The sequence below is a fragment of the Ochotona princeps genome, chromosome X, assembly GCF_030435755.1.
Source record: "Ochotona princeps isolate mOchPri1 chromosome X, mOchPri1.hap1, whole genome shotgun sequence".
NCBI lineage: Eukaryota > Metazoa > Chordata > Mammalia > Lagomorpha > Ochotonidae > Ochotona > Ochotona princeps.
The window spans coordinates 79,808,819-79,834,503 of NC_080865.1; the positions used below are offsets into that span (position 1 = coordinate 79,808,819).

The 25,685-nt window shown below is 41.2% G+C and overlaps 1 long non-coding RNA gene across 1 annotated transcript in view; it reads right to left on the minus strand.

The window, feature by feature from the left end:
• Window positions 1-25,685, minus strand: part of LOC131478522 (uncharacterized) — a 109,536-nt gene that overhangs the window by 46,035 nt on the left and 37,816 nt on the right. The window contains exon 2 of the long non-coding RNA XR_009244525.1: window positions 18,355-18,494. This is a non-coding gene — a long non-coding RNA (uncharacterized LOC131478522). The remainder of the gene's footprint in view (window positions 1-18,354; window positions 18,495-25,685) is intronic.

Genomic DNA, 25,685 nt, shown 5'->3' on the forward strand with positions numbered 1-25,685 from the left:
AAGTAAAATAAATAAATAGTAAAAAGGAGATAATCTGGGAAAAGAATATTTGACACTAATGAACACACAATAGAAAATGCCAGTACCACCACATCTGTTATAATTCCTTACAGATTAAAAAGACATAGGGATTAAGAAATACATGTATATAAAATAGACTGTATACAAGTTTGCTGATTTAAATTCTGAATTTCATTGTAAGTAAATATTAAATCATATCCACATTTACCTTACAAAAAATACATTATTGCATTCATATGAAGTTAGGGTGGGGCACACACTTCGGATAAGACCAAGGTTAAACTTTAATATCATGTGGTTAACAAAATGAATTGGGATTACTCATGTAATTTTTACTATTCATGAAAACTGAAACTGTTTAGAAAATAATCCATCATATTGTTTTACTGAGCTTTATTTTTGCAGCAGAAACTGTGACCACTTAATAGTTTTTTTTTTCCAGGTGATAATGGCTTAGCTCTTGTAAAATGAATTAGCTTTCATTTTTCACAAGCATCTTTTCTCTCACAGGCATTTCCAACCAAAACCAAAATGACCTTTATGATAGAACTGTACAAAATCAGGGTGTAACTGGGCCAGAGTAGTTGGTCATTAGCATGAAAGTCTATGAGCTATACTGTGCCAAGTGTAGCCATAGATAGGATCTGGGAAAAAATAAAACTAACAACAACAAAACGTCTTTCCCAATTGGCAAGCAGTTACTCTCTAGCAAGTAGTGGAGCTGTCAAATTTTTAATGGAAAATATTCATTTCTTTTGAGAAAAAAAAAATAGTCACACGGGTCCTTTTGACACATCCTAAACAAATACCCCTTCTTGAGATGGAGGTGGGAATCCAGTTTTCTTCTTTAGGTATGATCACCTTAAAGGTATATTTGTTGGAAGCAGAGATGTGTGTCTGCAAACCACCATAGCTAGGGAGAAAATATGTTCCTGGCAAAAAGAGATGGCAAATGTCACCTAACTGGCTTTTAGCATTCATTTTAGGCCTTACGGTTAGAAAAGTGGCTCAGGAATGAATTAAAACTCTTCCAAAAAGATTTCATGAGAGTCCATACATAAGATGGGCTGCTTTGCAGCCTAAATGATAAAATGTGACAGAACTGAAGAAAGGACCATTCTGTTTGGGAAGAGAGTAAGGGAAATCCCAGAACCTGTGGAATCATATCATAAAATTTAAAAAAAAATAGAAGAGAAATAAAATACTTATGGAAAGCCTAACTTGTGCTCTGTACTGTGCTAAATGTTAAGAGTATTGCTGAACCAGATCTCCTAGTCTGGTGGTAAATGAGTTTCAGTCATTCATTACTGCGTTACAGAGAAGGGAGTCACAATCTTTCTATAAAAATCTCTAAAAATTCATCCCAACACTTTGATGAGATACTGTTCATAAAAAATAAATCACTAAGTTGAGCCCACATTTAAAGCCCTGCCTTTCCAGGAAACCTCAGGAAAGAGAACCAAACGTTACCTTGGCTCTCCCAAAATCAATGGTCACTGTGAATGTATCTTTTCCACGACACTGCAAACTTGCATTTGCTAGTATAATGGAGGAAATGTACTATTTCAGAGATATAGGTATCACTTCATATTCAGTGTTACAAAATATGCCGGCCAGCCAATTTTCTAAAAGCCAGTCAATAATATATTGTTTAAAATGATGAAAATAAAAATGTAATTCCTAGCCCTTCTGGTAACTCCAATTTCTTTAAATATCACTAAAGAACTCCTAGACACCTTTGTAGCTATTCACTAAGAATTGTAACATAATATAATGCATTTTAAAAATTACCAGAGCCAGTGCCATGGCAGAGTAGGTTAAGCCTCTGCCCTCTAGGCCAGCATCCCATATGGTACCAGTTCGAATCCTGGCCATTCCACCTCAGATCCAGCCCTCTGCTAATGTACCTAGGAATGCAGCAGAAGATGACCTAAGCCCTTGGGTCCCTTCATCTACATGGGAGATCTGGAAGAAATTCCAGGCTCCTGGCTCCAAATCGGCCCAGCTCTGATTATTGCGGCAATCTGGGGAGTGAAATATTGGATGGAAGATCTCTCTGTCTCTACTTCTCTCTCTCTGTGGATCTTTCAAATAAAAATAAATCATTTTATGAAAGTGATTCTTCAATTATTCCTTAATTAATTAATTTTGGTATATTTTCATGCAATATGCAAGTAAGTTATATAGTATCAGTTATAATTTCCATCTAAGTGGCAATAACCACATTCTTTCATATAAATAAACAATGAGGGCCCAGCATGGTAGCCTAGCAGCTAAAGTCCTTGACTTGCACATGCCCGGATCCCGTAAGGGCGCCAGTTTTAATTTCAGTGGCCCCGCTTCCCTTCCAGCTCCCTGCTTGTGGCCTGGGAAAGCAGTCGAGGATTGCCCAAGGCCTTGGGACCCTTCACCTGCATGGGAGACCCATAAGAGGCCCCGGACTCCTGACTTTGGATTGGCTGAGCCCAGCCATTGCAGCCATTTGGGGAATGAACCATCGGACGGAAGATCTTCCTCTCTGTCTCTCCTCCTCTCTGTATATCTGACTTTCCAAATAAAAATAAACAAATCATTTTTTAAAAGTAAACAATGAAGTAGTACAATGTTATATAATTGCTGGGGGCAGTATTATGACGTAGCAGGTAAAATTGCTGCCGAAGGCACTGGCGTCCCATAGGGGTGCTAGTTTGTGTCCCAGCTACTTCACTTTCGATCCAGCTCCTTGCTAATAGCCTGGGGAAAGCAGCAGAAGATGACCTAACTGCTTGGGACCCTGTACCTACATAGGAGACCTGGAAGAAGCTCCTAGCTCCCAGCTTCAGCCTGCCCCAGTCTTAGCTGTTATGGCCATCTGGAGAACCAGCAGGTGGAAGTCTCTCTTTCTCTTTCTATCTAGACCTCTCAAATAAATATTTTTTAAAAGATATATAATCATTACAAGTGTCATTTAAAAAATAAAATGTTTCAATTTTAGTTTATATATAGAGCCGGCTGTTATACCCCTTAAAACGGCTATGAGGTACTATTCAGCTGTCTCGCATCTATTTTCATTTTAATATTTAGCCGTTTATTGTGTTGAAGTATAATTTTGCTGAACTTGGCGGATTTTGGGATAATCTAGACTGGCTTATAACTCTAAGACATTTGTTGACAATTAAGGTGCAGAACATTTTTTTTTTTTTGAGGGGTGTGCAGGTCAATTCCATAATGGTGTAAATCGTTGTTGATGTTATGTCGGGATTCTTAATTGACTGGGACGATATTCTACCAGCTCTACCTTCAGACCAGAAATGGTCTCCCCAAGAAACTGTTCAACTTATCTGGACGATAAGATGCTGGACTCTATACTTGGCATAAGTTTGCAAGGAAAGAATCTTGATTGAATTTGAACTGTAATATTGCAACAAGGTGGAGGAATCCACCAGGGGGAAGGGTATGGGGAGGGGATGGGGGAAACCCAGAGTCTATGTAACTGTCACATAATGCAATGTAATTAATAAAAAAAATTTAAAAAAAATAAAAAATAAAAAAAATAAAATGTACTTAGTGATAAAATTTTAAATATTACACACAAATGGGTCAATTTGTGGCAGGTTTTTAACTTACCCAGTAAAAATTGGATATAGTTTTAAAATTTGCATAGTGGTGTTGAGAGATACTTGCATTTACTTTTCACTTACCCAATACTCTAAAAACTCTCACTATTAATAAATGATTTTCAAGTTATCTTCTTAGAGTTTACAAAAGAAAATCCAAATGAAAGTACATGATCACCACACTTTCATCAGTAGCTGAGCTTCTTATTCTGATTCTTTTGTTAATTACATTGTATTATGTGAAACAATTTCATAGGCTCTGAGGTTCCCCCAACCCCTCCCCATACCCTCCCCCCATGGTGGATTCCTCCACCTTGTTACAGTATTACAGTTCAAATTCAGTCAAGATTCTTTCATTGCAAGAGTATACCAAGCACAGAGTCCAGCATCTTATTGTCCAGATACATTCAACGGCTTGTTGGGGAGACCATCTCTGGTCTGAAGGCTGAGCTGATAGAATATCATCCTGATCAATTAAAAGCCCCAACATAACATCAACAACAGTTTACAACATTATGGAATTAATTGTCATGGTATTGAGTAAACAATATGTTTTAAAAAATGCAAGTTCTTAACCACATCCTGTGACGACTTCATTGACATTTCAATTTTAGTTTATATACAACCAGCTTCTATACACCTTAAAATGGCTATAGGGTACTATTCAACTGTCTCGTGTCTATCCTCATTTTAGTATTCAGCAGTCTATAGCGTTGAAGCATAATTCTACTGAACTTGGCAGATTTTAGGATAGTCTAAATTGGCTTATAACTCTAACAAGGCATATGTCAACAGTTGAGGTGCAGAACAGTTTTAGGAGGGGTGTGCAGAGAAATCTTCCATTCCCCAGTGAGGAGTAACTAATCTCTGTGTCCAGCCTAGTAAGGTATATGTGAATCCACGCTGACCATTTCCTGTCTGGTTCTAAGCGTTCCTTGTTGTTCTCTGTCTATCTATTCTAATTTTGTTTGTTTGTTTGGGGGGGCTCCAGAGTGACCCTGATGGTCATTGCAAGAGAGGATGGGGATCCAAAGTTGGAACTAAGTAAGGACTTTAACCATTGGTTATAAGTTATTTTTATCGAGGGGCTGGCATTACGGTATAGTGCGTGAAGCCATAGCCTATGATGCCAGCATCCCATATGAGCAATAGTTCTTACCCCCACTGCCCCACTTCTGATCCAACTCTCTGATAATGTTTCTTGGAAAAATCAGTGGAAGATGAACCAAATGCTTGGGCCACTTGCTACCTATATGGGAGACCCAGATAAAGCTCCTGTTTCCTGGCATCATTGTGGCCCTCTGGGGAGTGAACCAGCAGATGAAAGAGCTTTCTCTCTCTCTCTCTCTCTCTCTCTCTCTCTCTCTCTCTCTCTCTCTCTCTCTCTCTAACTCTTTCAAATAAAAGAGAAAAGATTAGAAAATAAACAGGGGCCAGCATTGTGACACAAAAGCTTGGACTGAAACCTGGGAAGCCAGAATGACATACAAGCACTGATTCAAGTCCTGATTACTCTATTTCTGATCCAACTCCTTTCTAATGCTCCTGGAAAAGCAATTGAGGATCATCCAGGTACTTGGGCACTTGCATCTACATGGAAACCCAGGTGGAATTCCAGGCTCCCAGTCCTGGCTTCAGCCAGGATTACAACCATTTGGGGACTGAACCAGTGAATAGAATATCCCTCTATCTCTCCACCTGTCACTTTGATTTCCAAATAAATAAGTAAATTCAAAATAAATATAAATAAATAAATTTATTGAATAAGACAACGTGCCATGATGTAGTACAGAAAATTTAAGTATAATTAAAATGTCAGTTCTCCCAGATGAATATATAGTTAATACAATTATAATTCCCATCCCATAATTTGTATTGCTTTGTTTTATAACCAGTAAATAATCTTTATGCTTAGACTAAAAATACATGTCTAAGAATATCTGAGAAAGTTATATAAAAGAAAAATTAGTTAATGATACTTGCCTCACTAGATTTAAAACGTATTTGGAAGCCATTATAATAAACATGCTTTGATGATGGCATAAGAATAGGAAAACAGTCCAGTGGAACAAAACCAAATGTGGAAATACAGACCAGCACACATTGAGATTTTGATACGTGATAAAGTTTGCAATGCAATTCAGCTTGAAGGAGGTCATTTATTCAATACAAGAGTCTGGGGGGTGGACAGCTGGCCTAGAAATTAAGATGCTCATGTCTCTTGTAACAATGTCTGGATTCAGTATCCAGGTCTAGTTCCTGCTCCAGCTTCCTACTAATACAGACTCTGGGAGCTGGCAGTGATGGCTCAAGAAACTGAATTCTTGCCATTCACATGGGAGAGGTGAATTGTGTCCCTGGGTCATAGATGTGGCCCCAACCCAGCTCTGGAACCAGCTCTGGGCTGTGAGTAGTTGGGGAATAAATCCTGGGCATATCCAAAGATTACATATCCAAAGTAATCCACATTACTTCTAAAGCAGCAGAAAATGAGTAGCAAGAATGCCTTTCTATGGATAGAGGTGAATAAATTATATCTATACTATGAAATAATATACATATGTTAAAGGGAATTAATTAGATCTGTACCAGTAAACTTGGGCGGATTTTATTGTCAAGTAAGAAAAGAAATAAACTCCTAGCTGTAGGCACAGGACTAAGTTGCACCGTACCTAGCCAAGTGTTACACTGCTGAGAGAAAAGCAGCTAATAGCTGGTGGGCATTCTGGACCTGGTTAATACCAAATTTGTGTTAACTATACCAGTGTGCCAGCATATATGCCTGTTCTTTTTTTCTTTTCTTTTTTTAGGATATGTGAGGGGCAGCTGTGGCATGCTAGCAAACGGGGTCTGAAGATCCAAGCATGTACAGATGCCAGGCAGGTGAGCAGGGCCCCAGGTCAGCACAACACATTGCCAAAGGACTGAGCTTGGGGATCTGCACCCTCACAGGCATGTGGAACTGTGGATTGCTCAGGGAAGCGGGCTAGAGATGTGTGGGAATACTGCTAAGGGAGAACGTGATAGGTGAGGAACTTTCACCAAACAGGCTATTGCTCTTGCCGGTAAACGAAGGTGCTGAGACCAGGTGGTTTGGAGGACGGAAATTGGAGGTCCTTTCAAGGCCAAACCAATACACAGGCCCATGTGAGAGACCCGAGCTGGGCTTGTTGGTATCAGCCAACATCAACTGGTACACATGGAAGCCATGGATGGGGATCTTACCTGGCAGGGTTCAACCACAGTACCCACCAATGAGTGCCAGGGAAGGGGGTAAGCCACGATAGGCTGGGCCATGACACCCACCAGCATGCAAGACAGAACCTTGTCTGGAAACATTCTGTGGGGGAATCTGTGGGCTCACCCCTATAGGACTGCCATACTACCTGGTTTGCTCAAGGGCTGGGGGTGGTGATAAGCCAAGCTAGGCATGACAATGGAACTCACTAACACTCATAGGTACTGGGGTTGGGAACAGGCTGGGCTGTTCCAGGCTGCAACACCCATGGCACGCATAAGAACTGGGGGGGGGGGCTGGTATAGCAGTTGGGCCACAACATCCACCAGCACACTAAAAGGCTGACACTGGGGGCAGACTACTGGGTAAGGGCCTACCATGTACTGGCACACATGAGATCTGGGTATGGGGTGGAACTGGTGGGGGAACTTAGAGAACTCCCCTGGTGGGCTGTAGTTCCCACTAGTGAGTACATGAGTCTGCTAGGTATTCGTCAGGCCAGGGAGGATTGCTTCACCTGTCGGCAGGCATGTGGGTCGGCTCTGTATGGGCCAGACCGGGCAAAGCTAGGCCAAACTATAGCACACTAGCATGTATGGGAGCCAGGATGTTGTGTGGGCCATGCCATACTAAGCTATTACATCTACTAGTTCACATGAAAGCCAGGGATGGAGACAGACTGAGTAAGGCTAGGCCGCAGCACCCACCAGTGAGAGCTAGGATGGGGAATAGGGCAGGCCAGGCCAGGCTACAGCATCTGATGGTAAAGGCCAAGCCAGGTGATGGGTTCTACCTTGCTGGGTCAGAGCAACCACTAGAATGTGCAAGATCTGTGGCTGGAAGCGGCCTGGTGTGGTGGAGGGAGAGGGTAGGGGAATGCCCCAGTTGGGCTATGATTCCCACTAGTGAGCGCAAGAGCTGGAATGGGGCAATGAACTAGGCTGGGTATGGCCAGTTTAGTATTTGTGTGGACTGAGTCTAGGGTATGCCAGACTGGGCTGGCTCCAGTACCTACTGGTACTCCTGAGAGCCAGAGTGGGTGTAGACTGAGTTGGGCTAGGTCTCAGCACTAGGCAGAGCTGGGCTGTAGCACCCAATAGTAAAAGCCAGAATGCAGGTGGGCTGGTTGGGAAAGGCCACTGTTCCTGTCAGACAGGAGGTGGACCAAGTCAGACTACGCCAAGAACCTACTGGTGTGTGCAAGATCTGCCATTGGGAGGTGACCTGATAAGGGAGCTTGGGGAACTCTTCTTTCAGGATGTAGTCCTTGCAGATGACCATAAGAAGCTGAAAGCAGCCCAGATCAGGTCAGGTTACAGTACCCAGTGGCATGCATATGGGTCAGGTCTGGGGGTGTTCCAGGCAAGGCCAATTAATAACACCCATTGGCACATGTGAGAACCAGGACAGGGTGCAGGAAGGGCTGTGTTGGGCAACAACACCAGCCAGTTTACATTAGGGCCAGGACTGGGGGCTGACCAGGCTGGGCTAGGCTGCAACACCCACCAGCATGAGCTAAAACTGGTCCAAGCCAGGCTGCAGCACGTGACAATGAATGCTGAGTTGAGGCAGGCCATGCCAGACTGGGCCACAGCATACAACAGCATACATAAGACCTGGGGGGTGGGGTGGAGGCAAGCCTGGAAGGGAGGCTATGAGGACTCCCCTTCTGGGTCACTGCTCCCACTGGTGAGTGTGAGAACTGGGACTGAGGATAGACTAGGCTGGGTAGGACTGCAAAACCTGCTGCCTTGCATGTGAGCTGTGTTAGCAGGACAGTCAGGCTGGGCTAAGTGACAATATCCACTGGTGCATGCATGGGCCAGAGTAAATGCAGGCTGGTCATGCTTTGCTGCATCATCAACTAGCAGGTGCTAGGACTGGGAGCAAGTCCTGTCAGGCTAGACTGCAGAACCACCTGGTAAGTGCATGATTCAGGGCTGAGAGTAGGCCTAAGGAGAACTGTGGGTACCCCCTCTGATAGGCTGCCGTTCCTGCCAGTAAGCAAAGGAACCAGCGCTGGGGCAGACCTGGCTAGACAGGTAGTGACATCACCAGCATGAGTGTGGGCTAGATAGTGGCTGATCAGGCTGAGCTAGACTCCAATGCTCACTGATGTGTGCAAAAGCCTAATGGGATGCAGGACAGAATGGATAAATCTGCTGCACACACAAGCCTGTGCAGGAACCAGGGTTGGGGGCAGGCCTGGTGGTGGTTATTGGGGGTCACCCCAACTAGGCTGCAGTTTCTGCTGGTGTGTGTGAAGGCCAAGTGTGTGGTAAGTAGGGTTAGGCTGGGCTGCAGTATCCATTGGTTTGCACACAAGATGGGGCTAGTGACAGAACTGACCAGGTGACTACAACCACCAGTGTGTTCTGTAGGCTGATGCAGCTCATGGATTGAGCCAGACGCCACACTGGCTGACACACACAGGAGTCAGGTCTGGATTCACCTCTGGTTAGGTTTCTTTGGGGATTCCTCCAACAACTGGATCACTGGACTCAGAACTCCAACCACTGGATATCACAAGATCTGTGTTCTGACCTGGAGTACATGTTTCAGAACTGTGTCTCCTCAGTTGTTGAGGCCTATGCAGTCAAGCACATGCCTAGATGCAAATGAGGATGTCTAGTATCATTGAGGGCAGATTGGACAGCTCTCACAGGCAGCTTTGACAGCGCATATTTGGGTGAATTGAGACTAAGTTGGACTACATCAGCCAATGGACCTTGGGAGGATTTCCTCAACCTTGGTGCAATGAAATCAAAGTATCGCAGAACTATAAAAACCACTTAAGCAGCACCCTTGGAATATACTCCACATTGGAGACCCTGGGATGAAATCGAGTGGCCATCCCCCATCCCTGGGTACTGATGCAGTTGGGCTGCTAGCCCTCTCCCCTTCTTCCCCACTTTCCTGAGATAGAGGAAGAAAAAGGAAGATTGCAGACAGTTTCCTCATCCACTTTCCCCCATTCTTCGACCCATCCACTTTCCCCCATTCTTTGACCCTTCCCACCCTAACTGGTGGTCCATATGGGGCATGCATCATTCTCAACTATGTAATCATCATCAAGGATAAAATAAATTTATAAAATAATACGAAAGAAAACCAACAAGCAAAGTAAATAACTTGATACTTTTTTAAAGGAGGATTTGTTTTTAAATTTCAGTTACATAAACCCAAAGAATGAGGCAAAAGCATATACACACTCAATTGTTAACACTGGTTATACCATGGAGAGCACTAGACAATCAAAAATCATAACATTACATGTGTGTACAAATACAAGAAGTGAATGAAGAGATGTAAACAACATGGTTATCTCTCAACAGCGAAAATTCAGGTGACTTTATTTCATTTATATTTCATTTATATTTGAATTGGTATATTTTAACAACAAATGTGCTAGTCTTCTGATTAGGGAAAAGTACATATCTATTACTTGTTTAGTACAAGATGACTGAGAAGCAGAGAGTAATGCTTGGTTTTAAACAGCTATGCATGGATAGATTTTAAAACAGCTAGGATGAAATTTATAACTTAAAAGCTATTGCAATAGTGTAAGTGTTATGTGGTAAAGATTTCAGCGAGGATAACAGCTAGTCATAGAGAAAAGAGGGGATATCGTTAAAAATTATTCCAGATAAGAGAATGAAAACTCTTGGCAATTTTGGAATATTCCAGAATTGCCAAGAGTTTTATATATCTCTATCTCTATCTCTATCTCTATCTCTATCTCTATCTCTATCTCTATCTCTATCTCTATCTCTATCTCTACCCAAAATATTATATCAGGGGTGTGTGGGGAAGCTTATCAGTTGTATGGGTGTATGGGACTATTTTTTTAATTAAATTTTTCTATTTGACAGGCAGAATAGGTATACAGAGGCACCTCTTCTAACCTTTGATTTGTTCCCTCACTCCTCCAAAAGTCAGGGCCAGTCTAAGCCAGGAACTCCATCTGGTTTGCCCACAGAGACCCAAGGTGCCAGAGACCCAAGTCCTTGAGCCATCATCTGCTGCCTCGCAAGTGCAATAAGAGAAAGCTGAATCAGGACTGGAGTTAGGATCTGAACCCAAGTACTCTCACATAGGATGCCAGTGTCCCGAGTGGCAGTTAACAAGCTATGTCATAATGCCAGCCTTGATGGTACTACTTGTTGACTGTAGTGCTGCAGCTTCTGCCTCCTAATATTTGGCAGGTTCTCATCAGCAAATCAGGCAGACTTGCATTGATTTTCTTTTCATTATTAACCTCATTAGACCTTAGATATAGTTCCTCAAAGGAGGAAAAGGGACAAGTTTGTGTTTGTTAAGAATAAGGAACTATTATGGTAGACTTTGTTGCTACAGGGTCAGGTTTATTAGTTAAGCCACAGTACAAATTTTACTTGCTGAACTACTCATTATGTTTATATTAAAGGTGTATGGGTTTATAAATACAGATATGGTTATCCCATCATCCTATGTATTTGTATGCTTATCTATTTATATAAACTGTGTCTCGTTCATGAAAGAGGTTAATGCGGCTATTAAATACATACTACTTTGTACTTAGTTTCAAGAAAGCTAATTCTTGAAAAATAAGTTCCTTGCAGCCTTTACTCTCACACAATGTCTCCTTATCGGTGTAACCAACAGGAAATAGCATCATCAATCTGTTGACTTTGGCAAACCTAAGGCTGAAGTGAACTTCAGAGACTTGTTCCAATCTATCACTGTACAAATTATTTTGAAGACGGCTGAATAGCCCAAATCCCTTGTGTGGCAGCCAAGACAGTAAATAAATGCTTGAGCTGAATTTTACAGCTGATAAAAGCAGGCACTGAGCAACACCAATTTTGAAAGCAGTTCTAAAATGACATACGCAAAATCAAGATGGCCGAAGAGAGTAAGGATACATTTAAAAAGACAGAGAACTATTAGCCAGTGTGAAGCAGAGAGGGCACATTCCAGGAAATAGAAGAGGACAGAACAACAGTAGAGGGCACCTGGAGACTGACAGACACGGGAAAGCAGCAGACACAATGGTGTGGTGTTGCAGTGACTGATACCACAGCAGCATTCAGCCAGTAGTGATCTGAACTCCACCAGCAGCCAGAACTACACCAGCAACAAGGTGCGAAGGGATTTTCACCCAGAGAGCTCAGGAGGTGAATTCAGACAAGGAACTGCCTGTTTGGATGGTCTGTTGATTTAACTAGGAGAAGAGACAGAGCAGTAGATCCCAGATGGGTGGTGAGAGAACAGGGTGAATTTCACAACCCAGTCCACCCCTCAGAGCCATATCGAGTGCCATTTTGCTTAAGGAGACAAGGGCTATGGGGCAAGACTGTGCATGCACTGAGCTGGGACTGAACACATGTCTGGCTCAGCAAACTGCAACAACGGGGGGGGGGGGGGGGATGGTTATCCTACAGGCTCCCACCAAGACAGGTCCAGGTAGCCCACAGACCTGACGGCCAGCAGATCAAGAACTCTAGTAGTGGCACATCAGGTGCCATTTCTTACTGTGTGACAAAGGATTTAAGAATGAAAAAGGACAACAGTGAGCTGGGCATGCTCTGAGATTGGGAAGAACTCACTGAGTTCCCCAGATTGCACTGGTCCCACAGGAAAGTAATACCGACTTTAGCATCATACGGATCAAAATAGGTCTGTGTGGCCCTCAGACCTAATGGCCAACAAGTTCCAGCAAGACCAGTACCACCAACAACTTAGCTATATAGGACACCTGGTGTCTCACTAATCCTGGGACCTGCTCCAACCAGAAGTGGGAGAAAGGTTGTATAGACAATGGTGCAGACTCAGCACAGTATCACAGGAGGTGGAGAGTGGTGAGCCAGGAGCTGGGGCTATGGAGACCATGGTGGAAATCTAACATAAGAACCCAGACCTGGAACTTGCTGCAGGGAGTGGCACAAGTGACTGCAAACAAAGAGCCATGCACCAACTACAATAAGTAAAATCAAGATGTAGACCTGTGAGTGACCCAGCTTAGAAACCTGCCCCAAGAAGACTCTGTTAACTAGAAGTACAATGACCAAGAGCAAAGGAAGACACACAAACACAAGGAATATTACTGAAGACTCCCCTGTGAAGGAGTAAAACCCTTTGCCAACCTCAGAGTTCACTGAGGAAGACATCGAGAAAATGAGGAATATAGAATTTAAAACACTTCTTATAAAACTTATCAACAACATGAAGCACGTAAAGCAGGCACTCAAGGAATTCAAGGAATATGTCACACTGGATATGAATCATATGAAAGCTGATATATCAGAAATGAATAGTACAGTGGCTCAAACTAAAGGTACAGTGCAGAGTCTCCAAAATAGAATGAAGGATGCAGAAGAAAGAAATCTCAAAATCAGAAGATATCTCCTGTCACCTGGGAGAAGCAAAGAAGTAGCTGGAAGCAGAGCTGGATCAGTATATATATATAAAAAGATACTATTAAAAGGCCCAATATAAGAGTTATGGGAATCCCAGAAGGTGCAGATAGAGAAGTTCGGTTTAAAAAATGTATTTAATGAAATAATAAGGGAAAATTTGCCTAATCTAGAGAAAGAATTGGGAAACAACATCCAGGAAGGTCACAGAACTCCTAACAGGCTTGATCAAAAATGATCTTCACCAAGACACATGATCATCAAGCTCTCTTCAATTGAACATAAAGAAAAGATCCTTCAATGTGCACGTGAAAAAAGTCAACTGACATACAACGGAATGTCAATTAAACTCACAGGAGATCCCTCACAAGGAAGCTCTACAGGCAGAAGAGAATGGAGAGACATATTCCAGTTTCTAAAAGCAAAAAATCGTCAGCCCAGGATAACCCAGCAAAACTTTCCTTTGGCTTTGAAATTGAAATAAAATTCTTCCATAGTCAAAAAAAAGTTAAAAGAATATGCCTCTTCCAAACCTGCCCTACAAATGATACTTCAAGATGTTCTCTTCACAGAGAAGAGAAACAGCGCCCAACAAAACCAAAGGCAAATGCAAAGAACATCTCAATAAAATAACAGCAGAAGACTAAATCAATGAACAACCCATTGCTAAAATGACAGGACCAAATTACCACCCATTCACATTAACCCTGAATGTAAATGGCTTAAACTCATCAATCAAACATCATAGATTAATAGACTGGATTAAAAAAACAAAACCCATCTATTTGTTGCCTGCAGGAGACATATTTCACCAACAAAGATCAGCGGAAACTCTATCCCATGGATTTTGATTTTTTTTGTTAGTTTCACCTCTTCAAATACTTTCTTCTGATTAAATTAGTCAATGACTCATACATGATATAGTAGCATCATTTTCTTCAAGAAGGTTCTTCATTTTCTTTTTCATTTTTTCAGCGACACATTAGTGATTCAGTAGCATGTTATTTCACTTCATGGTGTTATTAATTTCTTTTTTTTTCTTCCTGTTGTTGATTTTGTTTTGTGGGTTTTCATGTAAGGGGTTGTATAGTAACTGTGTAATGGAGACTATCACATCCAGATGTGAGGATACAATGCAGTATGCATCTCTACTCCCAGACAAAGATGGACTCCCAATGAAACTGTTCACTATATCTTGACAATAGGATGCTGGACTCTGCCATTGTCCAGGCCCACAATGATGGACATATGACTGTATATAAAGAACTATATTATAGCAATGATATAGGTGAACTCAGTGGATTGGGGGAGGGAATTGGGCTGGAATAAGGGAAATCCCAGGGCCTTTGGAACTATATCATAAAATGATAATAATAAAAAGAAGTAAAAATTTTTTTAAAAAAAGGACATAGCCATACCTAACATTCTCCAAAGTCAGGATATTGTTGAAGTGAGACTCATTTCACCTAGACCTTTTCCTTCTCCAGCAATGCTTTTGTTCCTGCCTTTTAAAATACCTTTCCATATCCCCACAGATCCCTGTTTCTTCCCTAAGAAGGCAGCTAAATGGGGGTGGGGTGGAGGGTCACACAGGCCTGAGTTTAAAGTCCAACTCTGACACTGACTAGCTTAGTGACCTTAGATGAGTCCTTTAGTCTCTCTGAGCCCTCAATTTTCTCATCTGCGAAACAAACACTGTGACAACCAGACCACAAGGTTGCACTGACAGTCAAGCTCCTAGTTGTGCTTAAGGCTAGCTGATTTTTACTTCTCTTTCTCTACTTTTAGTAGAATTTACTTATCCATTTCCATTAAAAATGTCACCTCCTTTATGACATCTTCCATCTGTACACTCCACAGTGGTTTGAAAAAGTTCCCACTGGACTAAGCACATTAGATGATTTTCATTTGTATCTCACTAAATAGAGTCTGTTTGAGGCCCTGACCCATACTGCATTTGTTTTTATATGTCACGGTATTTGGTAACAGCACCACTGCTTGGCATATAATAGATGCTCAATAAATATTTGCTGAATGAGTATTCAGCTATGGACAAAGAAATGACACCAGTTCCGTGTTTCAAATAAGTCTGGTGGCATTACCCAGTTAAATGTCACACCTTGAGATATGTTTGCTTTTGTTCAGTTTATATAGAGTTCTCTTAGTGGGTAAATAGACCTGTAGAAAAAATGAAGTAGTGTCTCTACATTGTTTAAAGTAATCCAAGGGAAAATTCCTGTGCGGGCAGATTACTGTCTTCCCAGTCTCTCTACTTCTATATGGTGAGCTCCTATTCTTTTCCATGCCATGTCTGGCATCACTTTCACTTGGAAGCCTTTCCTAGTTTACCGAACCTCATGAGGCTTCTTTCCCTCTTTGAATGGCAGGGGCATTTTGCCTGTAATCCCCAGCTGCACACAGAAAAGTTCACTTTCCACAAACAGAGCTCTGTAAATGTGGGTCTGATCCTTTCATCAGACAATGAGCAAGAGTAGGAACTGCATCTTGCCTCTGGTGCCTCTACAGTGCTGGGTACAGATTTGAATATATGGTAGGTACATCACATACCATTAATGCATCGAATATAAACATGTGACCTATTATATGGGAAAGGCTGCATATAAAAGCTTCTGATACCATAGTCTTAAAGGAATCTCCCAGAAATATGGACATCAGAAAAGAACAGGGAAGAAGCGCATACAGCTTTTAGTAAGTGCTTACTCTTTAAGCTTTCATACACAAAATTTTTTTTAAAATGGATTTGCATGTTTACTACGAGCTAGGCTCAGTGTTACACATTTTGCCATGCACTGCCTCAACTGGTCCCCCAATAGCCCTGAGGGGTACTCTTACTCCTTGTCTCATTTCTCCCAACAAAGACATATATATTCAGTACCTTCTATTATTTCCAACCTATAGCCAAGGAAAAGGCATAATTCTTGACTAGAAGAGCATCTCCAGGTGAGGGGAAAGAGATTCATGTAAACAGTGACAATACAGAGCAATAAGAAATACTTTACAAAACACCTTCCAAAAGGTACCACACTTACAGATTAATTTTATGTTATCAAGGTTATAGTGAAAGGTCCAGATACTACCTGAAACCTGATCTGTCCTCCATATCCTTCCTTCTCAGTTGATGACCTAACCCCCTCACTATGATGATAAAAAAAAAAAACCACCCTTTATGCCCAATCTAACTACCCAAATCTCCACAAAAACCAAGCATGGGAGAAGCTGGAAATTATAAACTCAAAGCTCACACTGGCCAAGCAGGCAAAGAAATTGTGTGGCAGCCTGTGCTCAGCTGGTGTGAAATGGAGGTCTGCAAAAGGTTGGAAGGCCAGCATTAGTTTTTTTCAGTAAACACTATCTTTAAAGGGCTCAGTAACCTCTTAGCCTCGTCTGATCAACATGATCATTAGTTCATTAGAACATTAGTAAGCCCCATATTGCCAGAGGTACTGGAGGTACTGGATATTCAAGAGAAACCAGAGGGGTCAGCCCTGACTCCCACAGCCATTTGGGGAGTTAACTAAGGGATGAACAGTCTCTTTCTAACTCTATGTCTGTATCACTTTGCCTTTCAAATAAATTCAAAAACAAATCTTTAAAAAAAGAGAGAAAAAGCAGAAATTTGAATTTTTAAACTATAAAATTTACTTTCATTGTTGACCCAAAGTGTTTGCAATGTTGTAGGCCAAATAAAACACACACTCCAGTTTGTGCTCTTTAATATGAGCAAAGCACAATAACAACAACAAAATAGCTGTCATGGATTTGGACTCAACATATTGTACCTTCTAGCTCTCCTGGATTCTGCATGTGAGAGCACAGTTCACTTCTTGCTATCCATATCTTTAGCTCTTGCATTAGTAACTCCATTTGTGACAAATCCAGGATCTTTTTTCAGTCATTGTTAAACCTTGATATTCACAGCACTTATCTAAGATTGCCCAAAGACCCTAGTTACTAATTGGACCACACATGCAGAATCAAGTTTGAATCTCTATCCTCACTTCTACCACCTTCTTCTGGATGTTATGCCATCTCCTGGATGGAGACTGGGTTTTTCCCATGTTTTCTGACCATGCCTGGTCAATTATGCTTAAACATCTTGAATCCCCTTTCAACACCTTAGCTCTCAAATAAATGTACAAACCTGGTCAATTTAATTCCTTAAAATCCTTTACTAGTTTCTCACTTCCAGTATGATGTCCAAAGTCCTTCATAATCCAGCCCATGCTTTTTCTTTCAGTCTCCTTTCCCATCAAGCTACTCCTTAATAGTTACCCTTGAATTAATAAAACTACTGTAGCTCCCTATACAGCTATGCTCTCCAGTGACCCAGTATCTTGGCACATACTGCTTCCTCAGCCTGGAAAATCCTTCACCAATCCCCCTTCTCCAGGACAACTAAATTACTTCCGCGATGGTGGCCTTCCCAGAATCAGTTTTGTCAACCAATTCCATAAACAAAATACACTGGACTTTCATAGGGCCTTCTATGAAGCTATCAGAGTACTTATCTCACTATAGCAATTATATGGCTCCTTTGTTAATCTCTAAGGTTCCTTTAGAATAGGAATATTTTTCTAGATCTCAGTAGCCCCACTCTCTAGCTTAATGCACAACACATAGCCAATACAATAAATGTTGGCTGAATTTCTGCAAATCTCCTTTATCAATTAGAAGGTGTCTTAATAAAAAAACAAAAAAATTTCCCAGTGCATCTTGACATGAAATAAAAACAGCACAGGACACATAGAAAAAGGATCTGTAGAACTTGGGTGAGGGAAAAAGGATGGAAATCCAAAATGTATCAGAATTTAACAGTTTCTTGAGCTAAGGTCTTCCCTAATTTTTGAATGCAGAAGACATTAGAAATTAAAATGTTAACACTGTAGTATCTATGGTTTTTATAGAGAATTATGCTCCAATTTAAATTATATCCAATTCTATATAAAAGTTGCCTACATTGAAACATTTTCAATTAAGTCTTTTTGCTGTGTTCAAGAAAAGATTTCAAGTTGTAATGGAGTTTCACCCTGCTAAGTTAATACATTGAAAATGTCACAAATTAAAATGCATTTAATATACCTACCCTATCAAGTCTTGCAGCTTTGCAACACAGTATACTGTACACTAGTAATTGCTGATCCTTATGATCATGGGATTGACTGGGAGTTGTGGTTGTCATCATGGTCAGCATCATGATAGAGCATCATACTGTATACTAACAGCCTGGCGAAAGATCAGAAGTGAAAATGTACAGTATGGTTTATATTGAATATGCATTACTTTCACGTAACTGTAATGGAAAAATCGAAAGTCAAACCATCATAACTCAGTAATGTTAACTGAGCTATTTGGACATTTCCTGAAAACACAATTAAGATTCTGGTGTCCAGTTCAGGTTTTGGAGACAGCACTTGAGTCACTACTTTTGATGCCTATATCCCCTGCCAAGTGTGCCTGGCTGGAATCCCTGCTATTCTGTTTCTGATCCAGTTTCCCACCAATGTACTTGGGGAAATAATAGATTATGGCTCAGATACTTGGGTCCAGAGTTGATCTCTGGGCCCCTGGTTTCAGATTAATCCATCCCTGCGAGGGATGGGTTTGAGGAATGAAGCAGTAAATGAGAAAGCTCTCTCTTTCAAGAACAACGAAAGTAAAGGGTTTTTTAAAAAGATTTACTTGTTTTTATTGGAAAGGCAGACTTAAAGAGAGAAGGAGAGACAAGAGAGAAAAATCTTCCATCTTCTAGCTTGTGGCCAAGCGGCCACAATGGCCGGAGCTGAGCCAATCTGAAGCCAGGAGCCAGGAGCTTTTACAGGGTCTCCCAGGTGCAATGGCTTAATGACTAAATGCTTACTGTGCAAGCACCAGGATCCCAATACGGGCACTGGTATACACAATGGATAAGCCAGAAAATGAGTGGATTTTCCCCAATGGGCCCCTGACATGGCTTATACTATTTCTACTTGGGAGTGCTATCAGGGCTATATTCATAGGCAGTGCCACATTTGCTCTTCACAGCTGCTCTGAGCACTTAGCCAAGGAGATAGTATTATCCTCATTTCAGAAATGAGGAAACAAAACTGCACAATTAACTGACTCAATTTTTGTTCCTCCTGTCTGGGGCACCCAAGTATAACAGTGGCAGCTTTAGCAATATCCTTGCACCTGCTTTACCCAAGTTGCTCTCACAGTAATCCCCAAATTTTGACGCTAAGTGGACTCAGTAATCATCTGGCCTAAGCCTTCATGTCTCATAGAGGACTCCTGTTGTCAGTGATTCCACCAACCCAATGATAAAAGAACAAGCAAGTTTGGCTAGAAAGCAGATCCTCAAAACCCTCATTTCCCCAACAGGGCCCCCGGCAGCAACCTGTGCTCTTGCTGGTTGGTCACTGATACTGCTCTGCAGTTGCTGGTATCCATCTGCTCTGTCATGGCCTTAGCTCATCTCTGTTGCTGTGGCCCCTAGCTTCAATGTATTTAAGTGACAGAATCTGGGGCCTAGGGCATTGATATATCTTTCCCTAGGACTCCAAGAAAGTTAGGGATAGATCCTGGACTAGACATAAGTTTTTCTGACTACCACACAGAGTTCTGTTTATTATATTATGCTGTTTCCTAGAAGGCAGTAGAAGCTGGGGGCTTCTACAATAGTATCATATCACATTAAGAGCTTTATTGCTGTTGCTTTAACTATCAAATACTATAGCCATTTTTCACCAAAATCCTAAAGTGGAAAATCAACACACTTAAATCACAGAGAAATTTCCAAATCAAAAAGACTAACACAAAGAAAATTTAAATATAACCAATGAGGTGGAAGGGGAAATCCCTGTGCCTATGAAATCGCATCATGAAAAATAAAATAAAATAAAATGATAAAAATACAATACAATGCAATACAATACAACCAGACACCCAGTGAGGGAAACTAGAGTCAATATTTTCCTGGAAAAAGAGTGTGGCAGAGGGCCCGGCGGCGTGGCCTACCGACTTAAGTCCTCGCCTTGAACGCCCCAGGATCCCATATGGGCGCCGGTTCTAACCCCGGCAGCTCCACTTCCCATCCAGCTCCCTGCTTGTGGCCTGGGAAAGCAGTTGAGGACGGCCCAAGGCTTTGGGACCCTGCACTCACATGGGAGACCCGGAAGAGATTCCTGGTTCCCGGCATCAGATCGGCGCACACCGGACCGTTGTGGCTCACTTGGGGAGTGAAACATCGATGGAAGATCTTCCTCTCTGTCTCTCCTCCTCTCTGTATATCCGGCTTTCCAATAATAATAAAATCTTAAAAAAAAAAATGAGTGTGGCAGACAAACCTCAAAAAATGTATTAGCAAAACTACTTCTTATAACTCTGCCTCCAGCAACCATTTGCAACAGAAACAACACATTTGCTGTCCCACTGACTGAGCAGCCTGGTTCACAGAAAGGCAAGCCAAAAAGCCACAAACTGAATTTGAAGAGAACTAAAGGCCATAGCTATAAGCAGGAAGTGACACAGAGTTTATTCAATCTGCAGAAATTAACTGTGTTCTCATTAGTTTCCTTTTGCTAAAGTCCAGTAAGCATGTTTAGATAATAAAGCAGATTCCTGAGCCTATATAATTATATCATGAAAATTTAAAAATAAAAAAATAAAGTAGATCCAGAAAGTGGTGCCTGGCCCTGGAATGTTATAAAGACCAGATTGCTATGCAGTGAGATGTCTCCTGAAGAGAGGGTATGTATAATTAACCATTTATAGGCATTATATCTACAAAATACACATTAAATAGTCCCACAGGGTCTAGATCGCAGTAGACATTAAATCAAGGTGAAACACGTTATTAGTAGCTCACAGTTACTGATGTGTATTTTTCATGTATTAATCTTTCTAATTATCCTGTGAAATATAAATTATCATTGTGCCCATTTTCCTGCTGTCACAGAAAGGTGAAGTGACTTACCCAACATTACATAACCAGTAAGTTTCTGAGCGGGAGATTTCCCAGCTGGCTCTAAAGGAGAAGTGCTAAACCACTATGCCATAAGTTCTTCCCAGCTCTAGGGTATGAGTTAGCTAAATATATACCTATCCACTCCTGAAAGATACTGAAACACACCAAGATTCTTTTAAAAAATATTATAGCTTCCACTTACTGAGCACACACTATATTCTCAGCATTGTTCTAGATATAGCATTATTTCACCTAACTGCTTGTACAACCCAGGGAGGTATACACTATTATAATTCCCATACCAAGGCTCAGACTGACAAACTATTGCTCAGGGTCAGAAAACAGAAGGCCCCCATGCAAGTAAAGTGAAAGGATCCATGAAGAGCTATACTTGGTAGAATCAGCTAGTAGTGGGCTGATACGTGTTTAACAGCTGGATCTCCAGGGGAAAAAAAATACTACTATGCCCTTGGCTGAAGACAAGATGAAGTCAGCGAACTCTACCCCACTGAATCAGCTGTAGAATCTGGACCAAACTCATGGGTCAGCTATTCAAAGATGCTGAATGTTAATAGACCCAGCAGACTGGGAGAGAAAACCAGAAATCAAAGTATCACCAAATTGATGGTGAGTTTATCACATTTCCCCAGCTCATCCCCAGTAATATTCCCCAGCCTGAAACTTGATAGTGAGGGTTAATTCAAACAGAGGAAGCTCCAGAAGAAACTATTTTATACTGACTCAAGTAAAGCAAGAAGAACTACTAAACTTTCTTTTTTTTAGGTAGAACTGTGATAACAAAAGGGCAGGCAACTTCCCCAGTGTTCCTTGTTGCTATTTTTTGTCTCTCATTGGAAGTGAGCATACTCACAAATGTGCATAGTCCAGAACTAAAACCCCTGATTTCAGGCTAATGGATCACAAAAAGGATCCCCACAAAATATTTAGAAGATTGCAGAGAGGTAGGCACTCGGGAAGGCAACCATCTCCAAGCTGTGCATGCATGAATCTGATCCTAATCAATCTAATCCTAATGACTATACCAAAACTTCTAGAACTGAACCACAACATAGGTCAGTGCCCAATTCCCAATCTGATCATGGGAGGCATTCATGTGGCACAGATCCAAATAACCAAAATTTTAAACTAAAATTGCAATCACAGTCCACAGATATGGGTTGCAAATTGCAGCCTAAATATACCTGGGTCAAAATTACCTAGTAAAATATCATTTCTTTCATAGGACTTGCACAAAACCTAAAGTCTTAAAACATAATATTCAAAATGCACAATGCAACTCAAAAACTACTTGGCATAGGAATAACCTGGAAAATCTCGATTTACATGAGAATATACAATCAGTAGATGCCAGGATCAAAACGGTACAGTTCAAAATAGAAAAGTGCTCTTCCACTCAATTGTAAACATTCTTGTAATAATTAGGACAGTGTTAAACCTGAGAAAAGAAATAAAAGGCATACATTCTAAATGTAACATTTTAATTAAAAAGCAAGGCAACCAAAATTAAAACGTATTCTAAAGGATCAACAGCAAATTGGAAATGACAGAGGAAAGAGCCCATGAACTCAAAACATGTAGGTGGAAAATCACTCTAAAATACAAGTATCCCTGATTTGTAGTCTTTACTGGTTTACACAGTGACATTGGTCATTTACACATAGCCAATTTCAAAAGGTACAAACTGGTCATCGCTGAATGCGTAACTGTGGAGAGATGCACACAATGGGTTCTTATTCTCAAAGAATACCCATTTCTCAAGGCATAATCAGCAATAGTGTGGTCTATGGAGACTCAGCCTCCTAACCACACACACCTTAAGCCTGCTGGTCTTCTTGTTAGTCACCACCAACCCCAGCTGAACTACCCCTGGTGTTCTCCTCGACCTGACTGCAAATGGATAAGTACATGCACAAGGCATCCAGCAAGATTTCCAGAGGCCAATCCCTCTCTCTCTAGCATAAACCCCTAGGTGTGAAAGAACACTTCTCCCAAAAAGAAATAAGTTAAATGAGTCCAGTTAAAACCAAGTATTTCTCACATTAGACAGACAACTGACAGATAAAATATGAAAGAGGCCACCTAGGTGAGCAAATGCAGGGTAGGCATGTAGCCCAAGTGGAATGACAAGTTTATGCTTGAAATTAATCCTTGGGTTCCATTTTGTCATGTTTGAGTTGTTTAACAAAAACAACTGTAGCATTCTGGGTACAATTCCATGCTCAGATTACATAGCAACTTCAAGTAAACTGCAAAGTAGGGTAAACTAGAAGCTTATTCTTCATAAGACTTGGTTTTATGGCAATGAGGGGACTTTGGGTAAATTCCATTGCATCCAGACCCAGAGACCCTAAAATGGCTTGAGTTTTAATTAGCAGGGCCACAAATATCCCCAGAAAGTTTGTTTCCAGCTTAACCATTTCATTTGTATTTTTTTCTCATGATACAGTTTTATAAATATAGGGGATCCCCCTTCCACCTCACCTTACTCCACACCCCCAGGTTCCCCCCATATTATTACAGTAGTATAGTTCCTCAGCAGCAGTCACAAATCTAACATTCTGCTATTTAAGTGTACTATGACATTGTAGGTTTAGACAACATAGAAAACTTAGTATCATATTGTCAAGGTATATTTAACTGTTCATCATTGGAAGTCCTCCTTTTATTTGGGGTTAGAGATGTGTACTAAAATATATCTTCACTTCATGGTATACTAATCTCCATTATACAGTTCATCTATGAGAATCTATGTTACCTATATATCTATTTGTTTTGTATTTTTCCAAAGGTCTGTAGAGAGTAAATGTCTTTCTCAAACCAGAACAAAAAAAGGAGGTCTGCTGATTCCCAGACCTGTGCTTTTCCCCTGGCATCACACTTCCTCTAACACTTCCTTCCCTGAACAAGATTTAGCTGGCCAGTGGCAGCAGAAATGGAAGTCTCTTTGTGTGGTCTAGAGGAGAATTAAAAGGAAAAAAAAATAACCTAAAGAATCACAGCTGACTCTGATAACATCCAGGAGGTGTTCAAGCTAGTGATAATATCATATAAGCTAGAGAATGGGAATTCTATGAATTGAGGGATTTCAATAGTCCTCTAAGAAATCAGCAGGCACACTATTTACATATGTGCTCAAGATACATACAGCTGCAGTGTTATTACCGGGCTGTTAGGAAAGCTCAGTGCCCAAGGTGAGTGATGCCTGCTACCACCCTGCCTCTGTAGCATTCATTGCCAAGCCCGACCAAGTGTTTGACAAGGCAGCTGTATGCATGCCTGTTAATAACACTGAGGGGCACCAAAGTGCAGTGTCAGGCAGCTGCCTAGAATATCAAATGGCTGCTAGTGGAAGAGGCCAGCTATAAGGGCTCTCTTCAGAGAAGTCGATACAGCAGCTGGCTCACCCTTCCCCCACCCTATCTATGCAGCCCTTTGAGAGTCCTATTAGGAAGGCTGAAATGATGCATTTTCAGAGTTGGGTTAGAATTCATTATAGCACCAGTATGTCTGATCTCTCTGACATACCTGGATGGGAAGAATATAAGTACTACCACATATTTCCTGCCTCTCCTAATGGTAATAGGAGATATGTTGGAAGCAACATATCTCTTAAATTAATATATATATATAGCTCATGTAATTAGAATCAGTTGGAAATATTAAGGTTGCTTCTAAAACAAAAGCAGTCCATAATTACATGGGGCTACCTATGTGTCATGCTCTTTAAATAACAAAGTCATTCATACTCCTCATAACAAAACCAGATAGGTGACACATTCATATTCCTCATAACAAAGCCAGGTAGGTGATACTATTATATGAATTTTATACATGAAGAAACTGAAACTTAGAACCAACTTGTGCATATCACACAGCCAATATACAGAGGAGCTGGCATTCAAACATCAGCAAATGTGGTGCCTCAATGCTCCTAAATACTACTTTACATTGCCTCAAAGTCAGAAGTCCAGGCCCATCTTCCAATATCTTGAAAAGATAGGTTCAATTCTACCCTTCAAAGGTAAGAGGAATCAAAGAAGGTAAGGCATATCAGATAGTGAGAATGGAACAAATTCACCTAAATAGGAAAAGCTCACAGGAAATAAGCTGTGAAGAACGGGTACTGAAAGGAACTTCAGAAAGTCCATGGACAACTGAATTAAAAGATAACTTTGTTTTGATGCAAAAAACAAAACAAACAAACAAAAAAACCTTTGAAAATCATGCACATGAGAGATCTTTGAGAATTTCATGGGGCCTGGCATTTGGCCTAGCAATTAAGGCACCAGCTAAGATGCCTTACATGCTTAGATGCTCCTGTCTCTGACTCCAGCTTTTTGTTAATGCAGTCCCAGGGAGGCAACAATGCTTTGGTTCCCTTCCACTCACGTGGAAGAAGAGGGAAGAGAAAACCAGTTTTGAGTGAATGACCATGACCACCAGTAAAAGAA